An 18,207-nucleotide genomic window follows, 5' to 3' on the forward strand; every position below is an offset into this window, starting at 1 on the left:
TTTTCCCACTTGACTCGGAAACCAGAACGAGGCAAAACCTCATCATCCCGCTGTCGGATTCTCACGGGTTTTGGATCCCATATAAGGAGCCGCGCATCGCCGCCATTTTCACTCCGGCATTGGAGAGTTTAGCGAGAGGCCGTGTCTCCATCCTCAGTGTCTTTGTGGGAGGGAAAGTGGGGCGGCGATTCCAGTGCTGTCTTGTGCTGCTCAGTCCAGTGTAGTGTCTTATGCTGCATCAGTCCAGTCACAGTGGTGGTGTCCTCTGCTGCCATATGTCCAGTGTCAGTAGCGGATCTTGCCACGGGCAAGCAGGACTTTTGCCCGGGGCGCCGCCTTCCGGAGGGCGCTGGCGCCATCCGGAGGGCGCCGCACCATGGTAAGATCCGCCACTGCTGTGCCCTCCGCTGCCCGCTGTGTCCCCCGACTCTGCGGCTGTGATCCCGGCTGTGGTCCCCTGTGAAGGGAACTAGACGCGTAGCGTCTAGTTTCCCTTCGCGGAGAGGACCTTTGCTGAGCGGTGCGCGATGACGTCATCGCGCACCGCACAGCAACGGTCCTCTCCGCGAAGGGAACTAGACGCTACGCGTCTAGTTTCCCTTCGTGGAGAGGACCTTTTGCTGTGCGGTGCGTGATGACGTCATCGCGCACCGCTCAGCATTTAAGCGGCGCTTCTACTGAACAGGGGGCGTAACTGGCCACGCCCCCTGTATTAAGCCACACCCCCATTCCCTGCCCGGGGCGCCGAGGGCCCTCGAACCGGCCCTGCCCAGTGTAGATTGTCACGATCCGGGTATCTGGACGCCACTACTTACCCTTCAGATGCCTCCTAAGGCTGGCTCAGCGTTCCAGGACCGGATCCCGCTGTTCCTGAGTTTCCACATGCAGAATGTCAGAGTGGTGATTTCATCAGCCGCGGCCTCCGCTGTGCCCGCGTGGTTAAATGTGCGCTTGTCAGTCTGGCGTCTCCTGTCTCCTGTGGCCGGCGTCGCCATTACTGTTTCAATTCTCACATGGATTACAAACCAAACTTCCCTCCAAGTGTCTGCATGGGCGCAGCCATCTTGGATTTTGTCATCTGATTATTTCCACCAATCTGCTGTCTGTATTCTTGATTTGCATAATTGCCTAGCCAACCCCTTCCTTGCTGCAGGTATAAGTATGCTGTGCCTGAGCAAGGAAGGCGTCAGTGCTTTGGTTGTCTAACCTAGTTCCAGTTTGTCTCTCTCCTGTGGTTGTCTTCCAGGTTCCAGCTCCTGTCTCCAGACTTCTGCTATAGAGACCCGCACCAGCATTCCATCTGCGGTGTAGCCTGACTCCCCGATCCATTCTGGACTCACCTGTTTCCAGCTACAACAATCACCTGCTTCCAGCCCAGCTTCCAGCAGTGTACAGCTTCTCTTAAAGGGCCGGTGTCCTTTCTGCAGTTTACCACTCTCCACCGGTATTATTATTTCACCGCTCTCAAACAATCACCTGCTTCCAGCCCAGCTTCCAGCAGTGTATAGCTTCTCTTAAAGGGCCGGTGTCCTTTTCTGCAGTTTACCACTCTCCACCGGTATTATTATTTCACCGCTCTCAAACTCCAAACTTCATTATTATTTAATCGCTCTCAAGTTCGTTTATTATTTAACTGGTTCCAGCCAGTATCCACTCCGTACCAACAACAGTCTGGTTCCAGCCAGTATCCACAGCAGCCGTTTTACCTTCAGCAGCCCAGCCTTTCCTGGAACATCAGCTGGTACGATCCTGGGTTCTCTCCATTGCTACAGTCAGGCCTGGTAAGGACTTTCCAACTAGAAGATTATAAGAACTGTCTCACACTACCAGTGCCTGTGGCCCTTGCCACCCTGTAGTACCCAGGAATTGTATTTATCCTCTGTTGACTTTTATGTTTCCTTTACTGCTGCTGTGTTACGGAATTTGTCATAATAAACATCATTGACTTTTATCCTGGTTGTCGTGGTCACGCCTTCGGGCAGTTATTCTACATGTTACTTACATGTCTAGGGGTCTGATACAACCTCCCAGGTTCCGTTACATCTCAGCCCCTACAACTGAGGCTGCCTCCTGTCAGCTCAGGCCCTCAGTTGTGACATAGATGTATAAGTCTAGTGCAGTGGTGCCTTGTTGTCCTGCATAAAGTACAGTGGTAGTGTCTTGTGCTGCATCAATGCAGTCACAGTGGTGGTGTCCTCTGCTGCCATATGTCCTGTGCTGCTGTATAAGTCAAGTCCATTGCAGTGATGCTGTGTTGTCCTGCATCAGTCCAGTGGTGGTGTCCCTGTGCTGCTGCATAAGTCCAGTGGTACTACCGTATATGTCCAGTGATACTGCCGTATATGTCTAGTGATACTGCCGTATATGTACAGTGATACTGCCGTATAAGTCCAGTGACACTGCCGTATAAATCCAGTGATATTGCTGTATATGTCCAGTGGCACTGCCATATAATTCCAGTGATACTGCCGTATATGTACAGTGATACTGCCGTATAAGTCCAGTGATACTGCCGTATAAATTCAGTGATATTGCCGTATATGTCCAGTGGCACTGCCATATAATTCCAGTGATACTGCCGTATATGTCCAGTGATACTGCTGTATATGTCCAGTGGTACTGCCGTATATGCCAAGTGGTACTGCCATATAATTCCAGTGATACTGCCGTATATGTCCAGTGATACTGCCGTATAAGTCCAGTGATACTGCCGTATAAATCCAGTGGTACTGGCGTATAAATCCAGTCCAATGGTACTGTCGTATAAGTCCAGGGATACTGTCGTATATGTCCAGTGGTACTGCTGTATAAATCCGGTGATACTGCCGTATATGTCCAGTGGTACTGCCATATAATTCCAGTGATATTGCCGTATATGTCCAGTGGAACTGCCGTATAAATCCAGTGGTACTGGTGTATAAATCCAGTCCAGTGATACTGCCGTATTTGTCCAGTGATACTGCCGTATATGTCCAGTGGTACTGCTGTATATGTCCAGTGGTATTGCCATATAAATCCAGTGGTACTGGTGTATATGTCCAGTGGTATTGCAGTATAAGTCCAGTCCAGTGGTATTGCAGTATAAGTCCAGTCCAGTGGTGCTGCCATATAAGTTCAGTGGTGCTGTCCTGTGCTTTATATTATTTACTCCAAATAAAGGGGTTATTAATATTTAATCCAAATAATTTTTACAGGGTTTGCCCTGTGTGGTATAGAGGTACGCTCTCCTTTGCTGCATTTTGTTATATAACTCCAGAAAAATAATGGAGAACAAAAATTTGGAGGATAAATTAGGGAAAGATCAAGAACCACTTCCTCCTACTGCTGCTGCTGCTGCCACTGCTGTTGTTGCTGCTGGAAGTCGATCGTCATCCCAGAGGGGAAGTCGTAAGATCATTTGTACTATGACTGTCCAACAGTCCTTTGCGAGGAAGTTGAAATATGACAGCAGACATCCTGTTGCAAAGCGGATAACTGAGGCCTTGACAACTATGTTGGTGTTAGACGTGCGTCCGGTATCCGCCATTAGTGCAGTGGGACTGCAGTGCCAACCCTACATGGGCCAGGTGTTTGTGCTGCACACTTGCGTCGCTTAGCTTAGTCATCCAGCTACCTCATTGCACCTCTTTTACTTCTTTGCATGATCTGCTGTTTTGGGACTATTTCTTTTTTAGTGCCATCCTGTCTGCCACTGCAGTGCCACTCCTAGATGGGCCAGGTGTTTGTGCCGCACACTAGTGTCGCTTAACTTAGTCACACAGCGACCTCGGTGCACCTCTTTTTTTTTCTTTGCATGATGTGCTCTTTGGGGCCTATTTTTGAAAACTGCCATCCTGTCTTCCACTGCAGTGCCACTCCTAGATGGGCCAGGTGTTTGTGCCGCCCACTTGTGTTACTTAGCTTAGTCATCCAGCCACCTCGGTGCAACCTTTTGGCATAAAAACAATATTGTGAGGTGTGAGGTGTTCAGAATAAACTGGAAATGAGTGGAAATTAATGTTATTGAGGTTAATAATACCGTAGGATCAAAATTACCCCCAAATTCTGTGATTTTAGCTGTTTTTATGTTTTTTCAAAAATTATCCAGATCCAAAACCAAAACACGAAAGGGTGGTTTTTGCAAAACCAATCCAGATCCAAAACACGAGCATGGAACCAGAACCAAAACACAAAACACGAAAAGTGCCCACCGCACATCTCTAGAAAGAACACCTCTGGACTCATATATATATATATATATATATATATATATATATACACATATACACTGTATGTATGTATATATATATATATATATATACACACTGTATATATACATACAGTATATATACATACAGTATACATACATATATATATATATACTGTATGTATGTGTGTGTGTGTGTATATATATATATATATATATATATACAGGCCCCTATGTGTCAGAGTACTGAATCTTAGAGGTAATCAAACATTTTGATATTTGTTTTATATACATAATAAATACAACTTATTTGACTACTTAATTGATCTTCGAATATAACTTAGATCGTAGTTCCTTCATGTATTTTGGGCAAGTAATAATGTATGCATTACTAGTTTGAAAATGTACCACATGACATTTGAACAGTGCTATATATAAAGATCAAGCAGCTTTTTGCATTATTATATGGAAAATTAACAATGAGTTTAAAATAACAGTGCAATTATGGTCCTAAACCCTTTTATTAATTTTTGGACAGCATAAATAAAAAGTGACAATTAGCATGTTTATGTGCTACTCACAGTGGGTGGTATATTTATTTTTTCTGTATTTTGCTAGTTATATCTTAACAAAGAAGAACTAAAGAGTTGCATGGGTGGCCCATCATTCAGGATGGAGAGCACAGAAAGCTGTCTGAATGACACTCGTGAGCTGAGAGGATGAACAGTGGATGGTGGGAAATTGGGAAAAATCAATTCAAGTGGAGGCAGAAGGAGTTCTGAACCCTTTGACGAGGCAATTAATGGTGAGGACGCCACATATTCTAATACAGGTTGAGTATCCCTTATCCAAAATGCTTGGGACCAGAGGTATTTTGGATATCGGATTTTTCCGTATTTTGGAATAATGGCATACCATAAGGAGATATCATGGTGATGGGACCTAAATCTAAGCACAGAAGGCTTTTATGTTTCATATACACCATATACACACAGCCTGAAGGTAGTTTTAGCCAATATTTTTTATAACTTTGTGCATTAAACAAAATGTGTGTACATTCACACAATTCATTTATGTTTCATATACACCTTATACACACAGCCTGAAGGTCATTTAATACAATATATTTAATAACTTTGTGTATTAAACAAAGTTTGTGTACATTGAGCCATCAAAAAACAAAGGTTTCACTATCTCACTCTCACTCAAAAAAGTCCGTATTTCGGAATATTCTGTATTTCGGAATATATGGATATGGGATACTCAACCTGTAGCAGTAAACTCAGAATTGTATGTAAATTGGAAGAATCAGATAGGTCTTTTATTAAGTTTTGACACAAAAGGAGAGAGCGAGCTTCTGGGATAACTGTGTCTGGTGTAAATGTAAGGTGTGTGACATTGTATTTGTGTATAGATGTATGTGTGTATTTGGCTTTCACCTTTAGGTAAATTACAGTTACAAGAGACAATGTTTTAATGTGGCATGACTTTTGTACTTACAGTAAAAGGAAGTCATAATTTACTCTATATATACAGTAAAAGCAAGTGTCCTGACTGATCGACACCCAGCCCAAACCCCTGGACCTAGAAGCATGAAATTCGAGCAGTAAATTACTTCCATGACGTAAGCACCCACTAAGCAGGGATTTTTTTAAATTCAACCTCTAAGGGTATGAAAAGGGGTAAAATATGTCCTCCCTAAAATATGTCTTCCTGACTAACTGACTGACTGACTGACTGACTCATCAACGCGCAGCCCAAACCCCTGGACCTAGAAACAAGAAATTCGGGGAGTATATTCCTTCCATGATGTAAGCAATCACTAAGCAGGTTTTTTTTCACAATTCGACTTCTAAGGGGCTGAAAAGAGGTGAAATGTTTACTGTTGTCTGAGGTGATTGGGTGACAAAGCAACATATCCCAAGTGCTGTGGGACTGTAAGCTCATTGGAGCAGATGTATTAAGCCTGGAGAAGTGATAAAGCAGTGATAAGTGCAAGGTGATAACGCACCAGCCAGTCAGCTCCTAACTGTCATTTTTCAAACCCGTAATAATTTGCTGGTGCGTTATCACCTTACACTTATCACTGCTTTATCACTTCTCTCGGCTTAATACATCTGCCACACTGGGGTAAATGTATTAAATATCGGTATGGGGGAGAAATGGTATCAGCACCCGTTATGTGCACTGATACCACTTCTACCCCATGTAAGACACAGGCGGAACCGCCTCAGTGACAGGGGGCGCTGTCCATATCAGCGCTGCTATCTAAAATATGGCACGCCGATATCCAGGGCAATATATGAGCAGTCAGCAGCGATGACTGTTCCAACACTTACAGCTGATGGTTTTGACAGCGGCAGGTGGCGATGCCCATTCTCCACAGCAGGAGCTGTCCCTGGCTGTGGCGAGTGCCTGCTGTAGACTGCACAGGGGATCTTGCGTAAGTAGCGAGATCCTGAGCACGCGCAATGGAGCCTGCCGGGCAGTGATACTCAGGGGGGCTTCGCCGGTGGTGGGAGTTTTCACTGCCCCACTTCAGCAGACAAGATGTTAATACATCTTGTCGATATCCCTTCTTGCTGCGCCTTGGTAATTATGCAAAGCAGGAAGTGTTATAGCGGCATGCTGTGTGCTGCTATAATACATTTACCCCACTGTCTGGGACAAGTGGCAGCTCAAGTGGTGGGGCTGCAGTGCAATCCAATATTTAAATAGGGGAGCCACACCAACTGTCAGAGATGTTTGGCAGCATTTGGAGTGGCAGTTGGTGTGGCACCCCTATTTGAATATTGGACTGTGCTGCAGCCCCACTCACCTCTTGAGCCGCCACTGCTAATGCTGGGCATATACTATACAATTATCTGGAAGATAATTTGCCAGATCTATCTGGTTGGAATGAAAATCTGGTAATGGATAAAAGCAAATGACAATCGTCCATTTGCTCCCAAACACTGAAAAACAGACAAAAACTGTGGTTCATACAAATTGGTTAAATCACGGACAGGTTATGTCCATTTTCCAGTTTTTGGGAGCAAATGATTGTTATTTGCTCATCCATTACCAGATTTTCATTCTAACCAGCCAGATCTGAGGATTATCTGCCACATAATTGTATAGTGTATGCCCAGTTTAAGGATTTAACATTCTGACTAGCTGGATATAATGAGCACAAGTTGGATTCTATGGGCAAACACTGGGGTGCATGTGAAGATGTGTAAAAAATTAATCATATAAACAAAAGGCAATGATCCACTACACTCGCTACTCCTATATTTGGGGTACATGTGTTATGTGACCACATTGTGTAAACAAATATCACAGAAGCTCTGCACTCACCAACTTGTGTTAGCTGCATTCCTAGGTGTTTTATAGCCGGGACCATTTCTAGGGTGGGGCGAGCAATGCAATCGCACGGGGCACCTGCAGCCAGAGTCTGCACAGTATTCCATGCGTTCTGACCGTCTGCATGGAATACTGCTGAAAATGTCCCTCCCAAAATGGGCACCGCCTCAGATGAGACAGATGTGAAGGTTGCTAGAAGAGGCGGCAGCCATTTTGGGAGGGACATTTACTAGAGGCTCAGGAAAAGGAGGTTGGTGTGAAAAGCAATCCTTGGAAGTGCCGGGACCGCTGACCCACAGGGGAAAGGGGTTTTCAGAATCAAAATGCTGCAGCTAGAGGTGGTGGTGGCGGCATTAAACGATTTAATTGAAACCCCTCAAAATGAGTAGTTAGTGTGGCATAATTTGTAAGGAACATGGGCGTTACTATGTTAGGCATAATATGGTGTCAGGGGCATACTGTAACTGTGGGGCATAATATGGTGCAAGAGCAGGGCAGGACAAGCAGGGCACATGCCCTGGGCGCTGTGGCAGGCCCAGCAGAGGGGGGCACCAACGGCCAAGGCATCATACCCACACTCCACCTGCCCACCTGCCATCATTGTGCAACAGCCGCCCGCCCATTACAATTGTACCACCAAGCAAGGCCTGTTGTGCTCGGTGGCATTACTGCAGCAGCAGCTCCCAGACTCCCACTTTGCTAAGACTGCTGATGGGAGCATTACCGTGATGCCAGTGCCACTCTCCTTGAGCTTCAGCCTGCTGCCTGGCCTCAACGCTCCTGACAATTCCCGTCTCCCAGCTGAAGGTGAGGAGGAAGGGGGGGGGGGGAGTAACACACACAGGTAGACATAGATTGACGGGGGGGAGACACACAGATAGGCGTAGAGTAAGTGGGGGAGACACAAAAAGGTATACAATGAAGGGGGGACACAGAGTCAAGCAAGGAAGGGGAGGGGAGGCACACAGAGTGACATAGAATGAAGGGAGAGATGATGCAGGGGGAGGTAATGGTGTGGCTGAGAGATGACTGAGGGGGAGATAATGGTCTGGCTGAGTGACAACGCAGGAGTATGTGATGGTGGACTCAAAGATGATGTAAGGAGAGGTGATGGTGTGCTGAGAGACGATGCAGTTGGAGGTGATGGTGTGCTGAGAAACGACGCAAGGAAAGGTGATGGTGTACTGAGAGACAAAGCAGGAGGTAGAAGATGGTGTGCTGAGAGACAATGCAGGGGGGGGGGTGTGCTGAGGGATGAAGCAGGGGGAGGTGATGGTGTGCTGATATGATGCAGGAGGGGAGATGATGGCGTGCAGAGAGATGACACAGGGGGAGGTGATGGTATGCTGAGAGATGATGCAGGGGGTAGTGATGGTGTGCTGAGAGACAATGCAGGGGGAGGTGATGGTGTACTAAGAGACAATGCAGGGGGAGGTGATGGTGTGCTGAGAGACAATGCAGGGGGAGGTGATGGTGTGCTGAGACAATGCAGGGGGGAGATGTTGGTGTGGCTGAGAGATGCAGGAGGAGATGAAGGTGTGGCTGAAAGATGTAGGGGGAGATGATGGTGTGGCTAAGAGATGCAAGGGGGAGATGGTGTGGCTATGAGATGCAGGGGCAGAGCCGGCCATAGGCATAGGCAAACTAGGCAATTGCCTAGGGCATTTGATATGCCTAGGGGCATCAGCAGCTTCTGCTGATTAAATGATATGCAGCATGCCTATATTCTGTGTGTAGCATTTCATATGCAGATACAGCCACAGTCTCACACAGTATATAGGCATGCTGCATATAATTTTAATCAGCAGAAGCTGCATGTGCATCCTAGCCACATAGCAATACAAATAAGATGCATTTTCATAAAAAAGGTGTGCCCGACGTTAGCATTGAGGCAAGATTTATCAGGACACATCTGTATCCAAGCAGAGGCAGAGGTCACAGGTCAGTGTGAGTGCTGTGTGCATGTGAGTGGGTTGGTTGTGCAGTAGTGTTCGGAATATGTGTAAGGAGCATTATGTGTGTCATGTTAAAATGCATTAATAATGTTCAACATATGTGTAAGGGGCACCATGTGTGTCATTATGTGTATAAGGGCATTAATAATGTGCGGCATATGTGTAACAGGGTACTACTGTATGTGTGTCATTATGTGTATAGGGGCACTAATAATGTGCAGCAAATGTGTAGGGGACACTATGTGTGTCATTATGTGTATAAGGGCATTAATAATGTGCGGCATATGTGTAAGGGACATTATGTGTAAAAGGGCATTAATAAAGGTTGCCATAATGTGTAAGGTGCATTATGTTTATAAGGACATTAATAAGGTGTCTCATATGTGTAAGGGCATTACTGTGTGGAATGTGTGTAAATGCATTACTAATGTGTGTCGTATAAGGTGCTCTACTATGTGGCGTTGCGTATAGAAAGGGAACTACTGTGTCGTCTAATGTGAATAAAGAGCAATAGGGTGTGGTGTAATGTGAATAAGGAGCAATTCAGTGTGATGTAATGTGAATAAGGGTCTCTACTGTGAGGAGTAAAGTTTATAAGGCAAAGTGATACTACTGTGGGATGTAATATGAATTATGGACACTATTGCATGATCATATATGAATAAAGTTGCAGTACTGTGTGGCGTAATTGGAATTGGGGTTATTGCCTGGCCATGCCCCTTGCCAGCAAAAACACACCCCTTTTTGGGCTGTGCGCCAAATGTGCAAACTGTTCCTATTTAAAATATAGGGGGTACAAGGTCAGAGGCGGAACCAGCGGTGGTGATAGGGGGCACCAGCCAAAATCTTGCCTAGGGCATCATATTGGTTAGGGCCGGCTCTGTGCAGGGGGCAGAAAGTGACAGATGGGGCATGAGTCTGGTTGAACCGCTATTGTATGGTGATGACCATGTTCTATTCCTACACAAACAGGCATCTTCTGGATGATATGATCTACATGAATAGTGAATACCAACTGAATATGTCATCTTCCCAAGAAGAATGCATTTCTTCAGAGGTTCCACATTGTGCGAAACCATCATATAGGTAAGGTGCATATGCAATGGAAAGGAATGTTCTCAGAGTTATGAAAAACGGGTGGCGTATCATGTTGACACAACCATTTTTTGTGACCACACCCCTTTCAGTATGTGGCCAAACCCACTTTTTCAGTGCGCGCCTTTGGGGCATAACCTTGTGGGGCATAATATGGTGCAAGGGGCATTACTGTGTAGGGCATAATATGGTACAAGGAGCATTACTGTGTGCGGCATAATATGGTGTCAGGGGCGTAAATGTGGGGCATAATATGATGTTGGGGCATTACTGTGTGAGCCATAATATGTTGCAAGGGGCATTGCTGCGTGGGGCATAATATTGTGCACGGATCATTACTGTGTGGTATAACATGATCTCAGGGGCATAACTGTGGGGCATACTATAATTAAATAAGACCGTTTGAGTCTTTCACAATTATAATACACTTGTGCAATTTTCTTTGGTGACCGGCATGAACTAGTTAATGTCTCATGCATTATTTCTTTGACCTGTTCAATACAGATATAATATATAATTGACCACATTGCGGTCTCATTAATACAGATTTCCTGTACTGGTCAGGCTGAAATGGGTGTAGGACGTTGAAGTGTCTACAACCTTTCTTATCACATTCCGTGAGACAGGACCAGAACATTTCCACATTTTTCATTTATATTTTATTTCATCACTGATTTATTTTGGATCCGATGTTTTTCAATGGGTAATCATATGAATTTTAAATAATATCCATTAAAAGTTATGTTTTAACATTATCTGTTTATGACTAATTAAAATCTATTGAATTTTTTTTTCAATTAACTAAGAGTGCGCCCACACAAGAGCCTTCTTTTTCTCTCTCACCTCGGGCTTACTACGGTGTCAGAGGCAATACTGTGTAGGGATATAATATGGTGTCAGGGGCATTACAGTTTGAGGCATAACATGGTGCAAGGGGCATTACTGTGCAAGGCATAATATGGTTTCGGGGCATTACTGTGTGGGGCATAATGTGGTGTAAGGGGCATTACTATGTGAGGCATAATATGGTGTCAAGGGCATAACTGTGAGGCATAATATGGTGTCAGGGGTATTACTATGTGGGGCACAATATGGAACAAAGAGCATTACTGTGTGGGGCATAACATAGTGCAAGGGGCACTTAATGTTATCAGTGGAATATTGGTGTGTCGCATAATGTGTAAGGGACATTACTATAAGGAGGACAAATGCCAAATAATGTAAGGGGCATGAATCAGGGTCTTTTTTTTCCTGTGGTGGCCAATGTCTGGGAGTGCAGGGTCAAAAATAGGATTTTAATTACCTACCGGTAAATCCTTTACCAGCGTAGTCAGTAAGTTAGAGAAAGTAGCCCAAGGCAGGTCGTGACAAGGCCGAAATTTGGACCTTGATAGACCCTAATCTCAAGCCAGCATCCACACCCACCTGTAGAAATAGGAGAAGACGTCCTAATTTAAACTCCACCTCAGGAGACTTCTTGGATTCACACCAAGATACATAATTTCTCCAAATACGATGGTAATGTTTGGACGTTACCCCTTTCCTGGCCAGAATAAGTGTGGGAATGACTTCATTGGGAATACCCTTATGGGCTAGGATCTGGCGCTCAACAGCCATGCCGTCAAATGCAGCCGCGGTAAATCTTGATAAACAAACGGCCCCTGCTGAAGCAGGTCCTCGCGAAGAGGAAGAGGCTGAGGATCTTCCAGTAATAACTCCTGAAGATCTGGATACCAAGACCTCCTTGGCCAGTCTGGAGCAATGAGAATTGCTTGAACCCTTGTTCTTCTGATGATATTGAGAACTTTTGGTATTAGTGGAAGTGGAGGGAACCGATACACCGACTGAAACACCCACTGGGTCACCAGTGCATCCACTGCTATTGCTTGTGGGTCTCTCGACCTGGAACAATATTTCTGAAGCTTCTTGTTGAGACGTGATGCCATTATATCTACTTGAGGAACGCCCCAACGATCTGCTACCTCTGCAAAGACTTCTGGGTGGAGACCCCATTCTTCAGTTGTCCACTCCCGGAATGAAAATTGCTGACAGAGCTATTGCATGTCTTTCTGCCCAGAGGAGTATCTTTGTCACCTCTGCCAATGCCGCTCTGCTTTTTGTTCCGCCCTGGCGGTTTATGTAAGCTACTGCTGTTACATTGTCTAACTGGATCTGTATGGAACTACCTTGAAGAAGGTGTGCCGCTTGATGAAGGCTGTTGTACACAGCTCTCAATTCCAGAATGTTTATGTGAAGGAGTACTTCTTGACTTGACCATCGTCCTTGGAAGCTTTCCCCTTGCGTGACTGCTCCCCAACCTCGGAGGCTTGCATCTGTGGTCACCAGGATCCAAGTCTGAATCCCGAACCTGCGTCCCTCCAGGAGGTGAGAACTTTGAAGCCCCCACAAGAGTGAAATACTGGCTTTTGTTGACAGGATTATCCTCCGGTGCATGTGTAGGTGGGATCTGGACCACTTGTCCAGTAGGTCCCATTGGAACACCCTGGCGTGGAATCGGCCAAATTGTAGAGACTCGTAGGCCACTACCATCTTCCCCAGCAGGCGGATGCACTGATGAATCGATACGCATGCTGGTTTTAAAACTTGTTTGGCCATTCTCTGGATCTCCAGAGCCTTTTCTACCAGTAGGAACACTTTCTGTGCTTCTGTGTCCAATATCATTCCCAGAACTGATAACCTCATTGTGGGTTCCAATTGTGATTTTGGAAGGTTCATGATCCAACCATGCTGTTGAAGCACTGTCAGGGAAAGTGCAATGTTCTGCACTAGTTTCTCCCTGGATCTCGCTTTTATGAGGGGATCGTCCAAGTATGGGATGACTTTGACTCCTTTCTTGCGAAGAAGAACCATCATCTCCGCCATCACCTTGGTGAATATTCTCGGAGCCATGGAGAGCCCGAAAGGCAATGTTTGTAACTGGTAGTGGCAGTCCTGCACCGCAAACCTCAGGTATGCCTGATGCGGAGAGTAGATGGGAACATGTAAATAAGCATCTTTGATGTCCATCGATACCAGAAATTCTTTTTCCTCCAAGCTGGAAATCACCGCTCTCAGGGATTCCATCTTGAATTTGAACCTTTTCAAATAAAGGTTTAGAGTCTTTAGGTTTAAAATCAGTCTGACCGAGCCATCCGGTATTGGCACTACAAACAGGCTTGAATAAAAGCCTTTTTCCTGTTGTGACACAAGAATTAAGGAAATTATGTTGTCTTGACATAATTTCTGTATTGCGTTCAGCACTTTTGCTCTGTCCTGAACAGAAGCTTGTAAGGCTGATTTGAAAAATCGGCATGAGGACAGGCCCTGAAATTCTAATTTGTACCCTTGGGATACTATCCGCAATACCCAAGGATTATTATTTTATTTTATTACCAGTTATTTATATAGCGCGCACATATTCCGCAGCGCTTTCCAGAGAATATTTGGCCATTCACATCAGTCCCTGCCCCAGTGGAGCTTACAATCTATATTCCCTACCACATGTACACGCACACACATTCATGCTAGGGTTAATTTTGTTGGGATCCAATTAACCTACCAGTATATTTTTGGATTTAGGATCCAGATCCACATTACCCTCTTGTGCATCTAAAATGGGTTCTTCCTGGGAAGAACCCTCCCCAATGTCTGACATGTTACACTCTTGTACGTACACACACACACACACACACACACACACACACCTATCACACAGGGGAGCTATTGGGGACAGACCCACACTAAAGTCTGTCAGAGAGACACAGAAGGATTTGCCAGTCCACATACTGCGCCTTATTGTGAATTGTGGAAATATTACCCACTTACAGCGTATATACCAATAATAGGCCCACAGACCTAATTATAATGAACACTCTCTACCCCCTCTATAACACCCTGTACTTGTTTCAGCGTTGTCATGAGAAGAAACAACGTTCAGGAGCTTCATACTGGAGTTTCTGCAGGAGAAAATGGCACCCAGTGAGTGTTCTGGCAAGTCTGAGGAGAAGCCACGCCCTTCAGCCTCAGCAATGTAATATTTATACTGGCTGGGGATGGCATATCAGTGGCTGTACATGTATGTACCCTTTTTGCCAGTGAGAGTAAGGTTTTAAAACATGCCCTCAGAGCGCGCCCCCCCCCACCCACGCTCTGCACCCTTGTGCTGAGAGACATGGCGCGCAGCGTGCACGTGTACCTGTATGCCGCCAACGATGACCGGAGGATCCCCTCTCTGCAGGACTCCAGTAATATACTCACCAGCCTGACTTCTGGCTCTGTTAGGGGGTGGCGGCAGTGCTGTAGGAGTGAACGCTGGCCAGGCTTGGGCTGTGTTCAGTACCCTTCAGGAGCTAATGGTGTCCTGTCAGCGGAAGCAGAACCATTAACTAATTGAGAAGTTGGTTCCTTCTTCCCCCCCTAAGTTCCATGAAGCAGGGAAGCTGTTGCCAGCAGCTTCCCTGTAAAATAAAAAACCTAAGAAAGTATTTTTCCAGCAAAGCTCTGTAGAGCTCCACTAGTGTGCATCCAGTCTCCTGGGCACATTTTCTAAACTGAGGTCTGGAGGAGAGGCATAGAGGGAGGAGCCAGTTCACACTGTTGAAAAGTCTTAAAGTGACGAAGGCTCCTGCGGAACCGTCTATACCCCATGGTACTAAAATGGACCACAGCATCCTCTAGGACGTAAGAGAAAAGTGGGTGTGCAAATGTTTAATTTTTAAACTAACTATGGGGGAGACGCATCTTTGTACTGTTCGCACTGGAAGTCAAGATGTCTAGAAATGGCCCTGATTATATCTATTATGCTTGGTGGATGTCTTACCTTTAAAAGGCAATGTGCAAGTAACTTAAAACCAGGAAGCATGTGATATCAATAGCAATGTTTATAGGCTACCGGGAGCGTAAAGTCGATGTCAAGTCACGCTCCCTTTCCTGCTGCCAAGAAGAGCCTACTGTGTACTCTCCGCAGTGCCTGTCTGGTCTTACCATCCGCCAGCTCATACAGACTAAGAAGGCAGAGCTAAGGGCGGCTGCCAGTGAATGGAAGAATCTGAGAGGCATAGAATGAATGAGGGGGGCTGTTAGACAGAGTGAAGGCCGGAATAAAGACGGTCAGGGCTTCTTTACAGGCTGTAATCACCCATCAACCCTAAATACAGGCACTGGACACAGAATGTGTAGTGAATGCATCGACCATTTCAGAATCAATGAAATGTTCATATTCTTGCACACTGAGCCCTACATACTGTACATACCAATGTGTGTTTTCTGGAGCAAGTACTGTAAGTAGCCTTGTGTTGAGCAGATCTCCACAATACTCTCCCTGCAGTCACAATTAAGAGATAGATCTCCCTCTTTCCAGGGGAAAAAAATTGTGAAAATGGCAAATTAACATAGGTATGAAGTAAAGGAATGTATAATGAACTCTTGGAGTCAGGCAAGATTGATAAAACATTTTTACTGGAATATCCAACTTTTGATTGACAAAGGGTGAACATTTTAAAGTGATATGTGGATTAGGTACTGAAATGTGATTTTGTTTTCCAGGTAAACCTATGAAAAAATGGAGCATCAGGAGTGGAATTTCCCAGCAAGTTTTCTAAACTTTGACCCCCCTATATCTCAAAAACTGTGAGGTCTAGAGAAGAAAAAAATGACATTGGTTAGTAGATATGTGGTGGTACAGTATCAAGTGTACAAAGTATCATGAAAATCTGAGTCGGTGCGTGTCATGCCTGGGTGAACTGACATGGAATGACCCTTAATACATAGACCCCAAAGTGAGAAAGAGAAAAGAGAGAGAGAAAGAGAGAAGTTACACAGGTAGCAGAATTTATGTATGGACATCATATGATTTGGGTTTAGCTTACCACTATACTTCATTCCTCTCTGGATCCTGGGCATGGGAGCTACATATTAATGGCAGCTATAGACTGCATCACATCATCCAGTTAACTAAATCACAGGCAATCATTAACTTCTGTAAATATGTGTTTAGATGTGTGTTCTCCTTTAGACTTTTACACTTCTTTATAAAGTGGAAAAAGAAAGGAAAGACATTGTAAAATGTTTTCAGAAATCACGTTTTCACGTCATTTAATAAACTGAAAAAAATTACAAATTGTCAAATTGTCTTTTTTGACATTGGCTTAAATAAACTGCTTATTTCATAGTAAGCTTGAATGCTTCATTTTCTTTCTTTCTTGCAGCTTAAGGGGAGAGTTATAGCAAAATTACAATACAAAATAATTAGAATGCCAATTCAGTGTGTGTGGGTTATTTAAATTGCTTCCTGCATCAAACTTGTTGTATGTAAATAGACCTTGTCAGCCTTATATCTCTGATTGTTACGTTCCTGATGCTCAGAACTAGAGAGATGTTGTGTAGAGAGTCCAGAGCACCAGGATGTGACGCTGAAATAAGGGATGGTACGGGAATAGCCCCTAGCACCCTACCTCCGTTGTTTTACCGTGTGGTCAGTTCATGCCTGAGTGACTATGGTTTCTTGGGCCCACGGCAGCTGCGTTTGAAGGGCGGATTAGGTCTGCCCAACTCCGATGCCCCCAGGTCTTAGAGTGAGACAAGGCGTGAACCGAGACAGGATAATAACAAGGGAACCTCTAACTAAAGCAAACAGAAGCTAGGGGCTACTAACTACCCTAAAACTAAATATATGTGCGGCACGCCGCCAAAGGAAAAGAACTACAAAAGATACCACTGTCCTCTCCCCCACACGGCACCGCCGAGTTCCGGGGAGGAAAGTGAAAAGCGGAAACCTCCGCAAAAACCACCAATACAAAAGTAAAACAAGGACTAAGCGGCCTAGGCCGCAACATGCGGCAGAAGCCGCTACTCACAAAACCGGAAGAGAACCCCAACAAGCGAGAACCCCCAGATGACCGCAACAGGTTCACTTGGACAGGAAGGATTCCCAGGACCAGCTTCAGAACTCCAGAACTCAGGAGCACAGGGAGCAGGATCGACCAGATACAGCTGACCAGGAACAGACGTTGCAAGGCAGGAACAGCATACAGGAAGCTATCACCGGCGAGGCTGCAGTGTGCTGGCTCCCATAAAAAGACCCTGCTGGCCAATGACAGGAGGGCCAGCAAGACCAGCCCCCAGACCCTAATTACTAGTTGCCGTGCAGCTGCCCTGCTGCACGAGCAACTAATCAATCCTATCTGGCAATGGGGAACGCGGTCCGCCAATGGCGTCCCCGTTGCTATGGACCCAGCGGCTGAGGACACCTGGCATCCTAGCATTGCCAGGGACCCGGTGGCTACAGTACGCATGGTGTCCTGGCGTTGCTAGGCGCCGGGCGGGCAGGGAGGGAGGTGCGTCGCTCGGAAGCAGACCGAGCGGCGCCGTGGACCGCGGCACCTAACAGTACCCCCCCCCCCTTGAGGAGGGGTTAAAAAAACCCTAAAGCCGGGTTTCTGAGGAAATTCCTGATAGAATAATCTCTTAACTTTAGGGGCATGTAAATCGTTATCCAGGACCCAAGACCTTTCTTCCGGGCCATAGCCTTTCCTGTGAACCAAAAAATAAAGCCGGCCCCGAGAAACTTTGGAATCTAAAACCTTCTCCACCAAGAACTCTTGTTGCCCCTGAACATCCACCGGAGGT

At 45.6% G+C, this 18,207-nt stretch overlaps 1 long non-coding RNA gene across 1 annotated transcript in view; it reads left to right on the forward strand.

The window, feature by feature from the left end:
- LOC134894161 (uncharacterized) overlaps positions 1-18,207 on the forward strand; it is a 155,992-nt gene that overhangs the window by 118,083 nt on the left and 19,702 nt on the right. Inside the window, exons 2-3 of the long non-coding RNA XR_010171756.1 lie at positions 10,459-10,572; positions 16,126-16,240. This is a non-coding gene — a long non-coding RNA (uncharacterized LOC134894161). The remainder of the gene's footprint in view (positions 1-10,458; positions 10,573-16,125; positions 16,241-18,207) is intronic.

The sequence above is a fragment of the Pseudophryne corroboree genome, chromosome 1 (genome assembly GCF_028390025.1).
Source record: "Pseudophryne corroboree isolate aPseCor3 chromosome 1, aPseCor3.hap2, whole genome shotgun sequence".
Lineage (NCBI taxonomy): Eukaryota > Metazoa > Chordata > Amphibia > Anura > Myobatrachidae > Pseudophryne > Pseudophryne corroboree.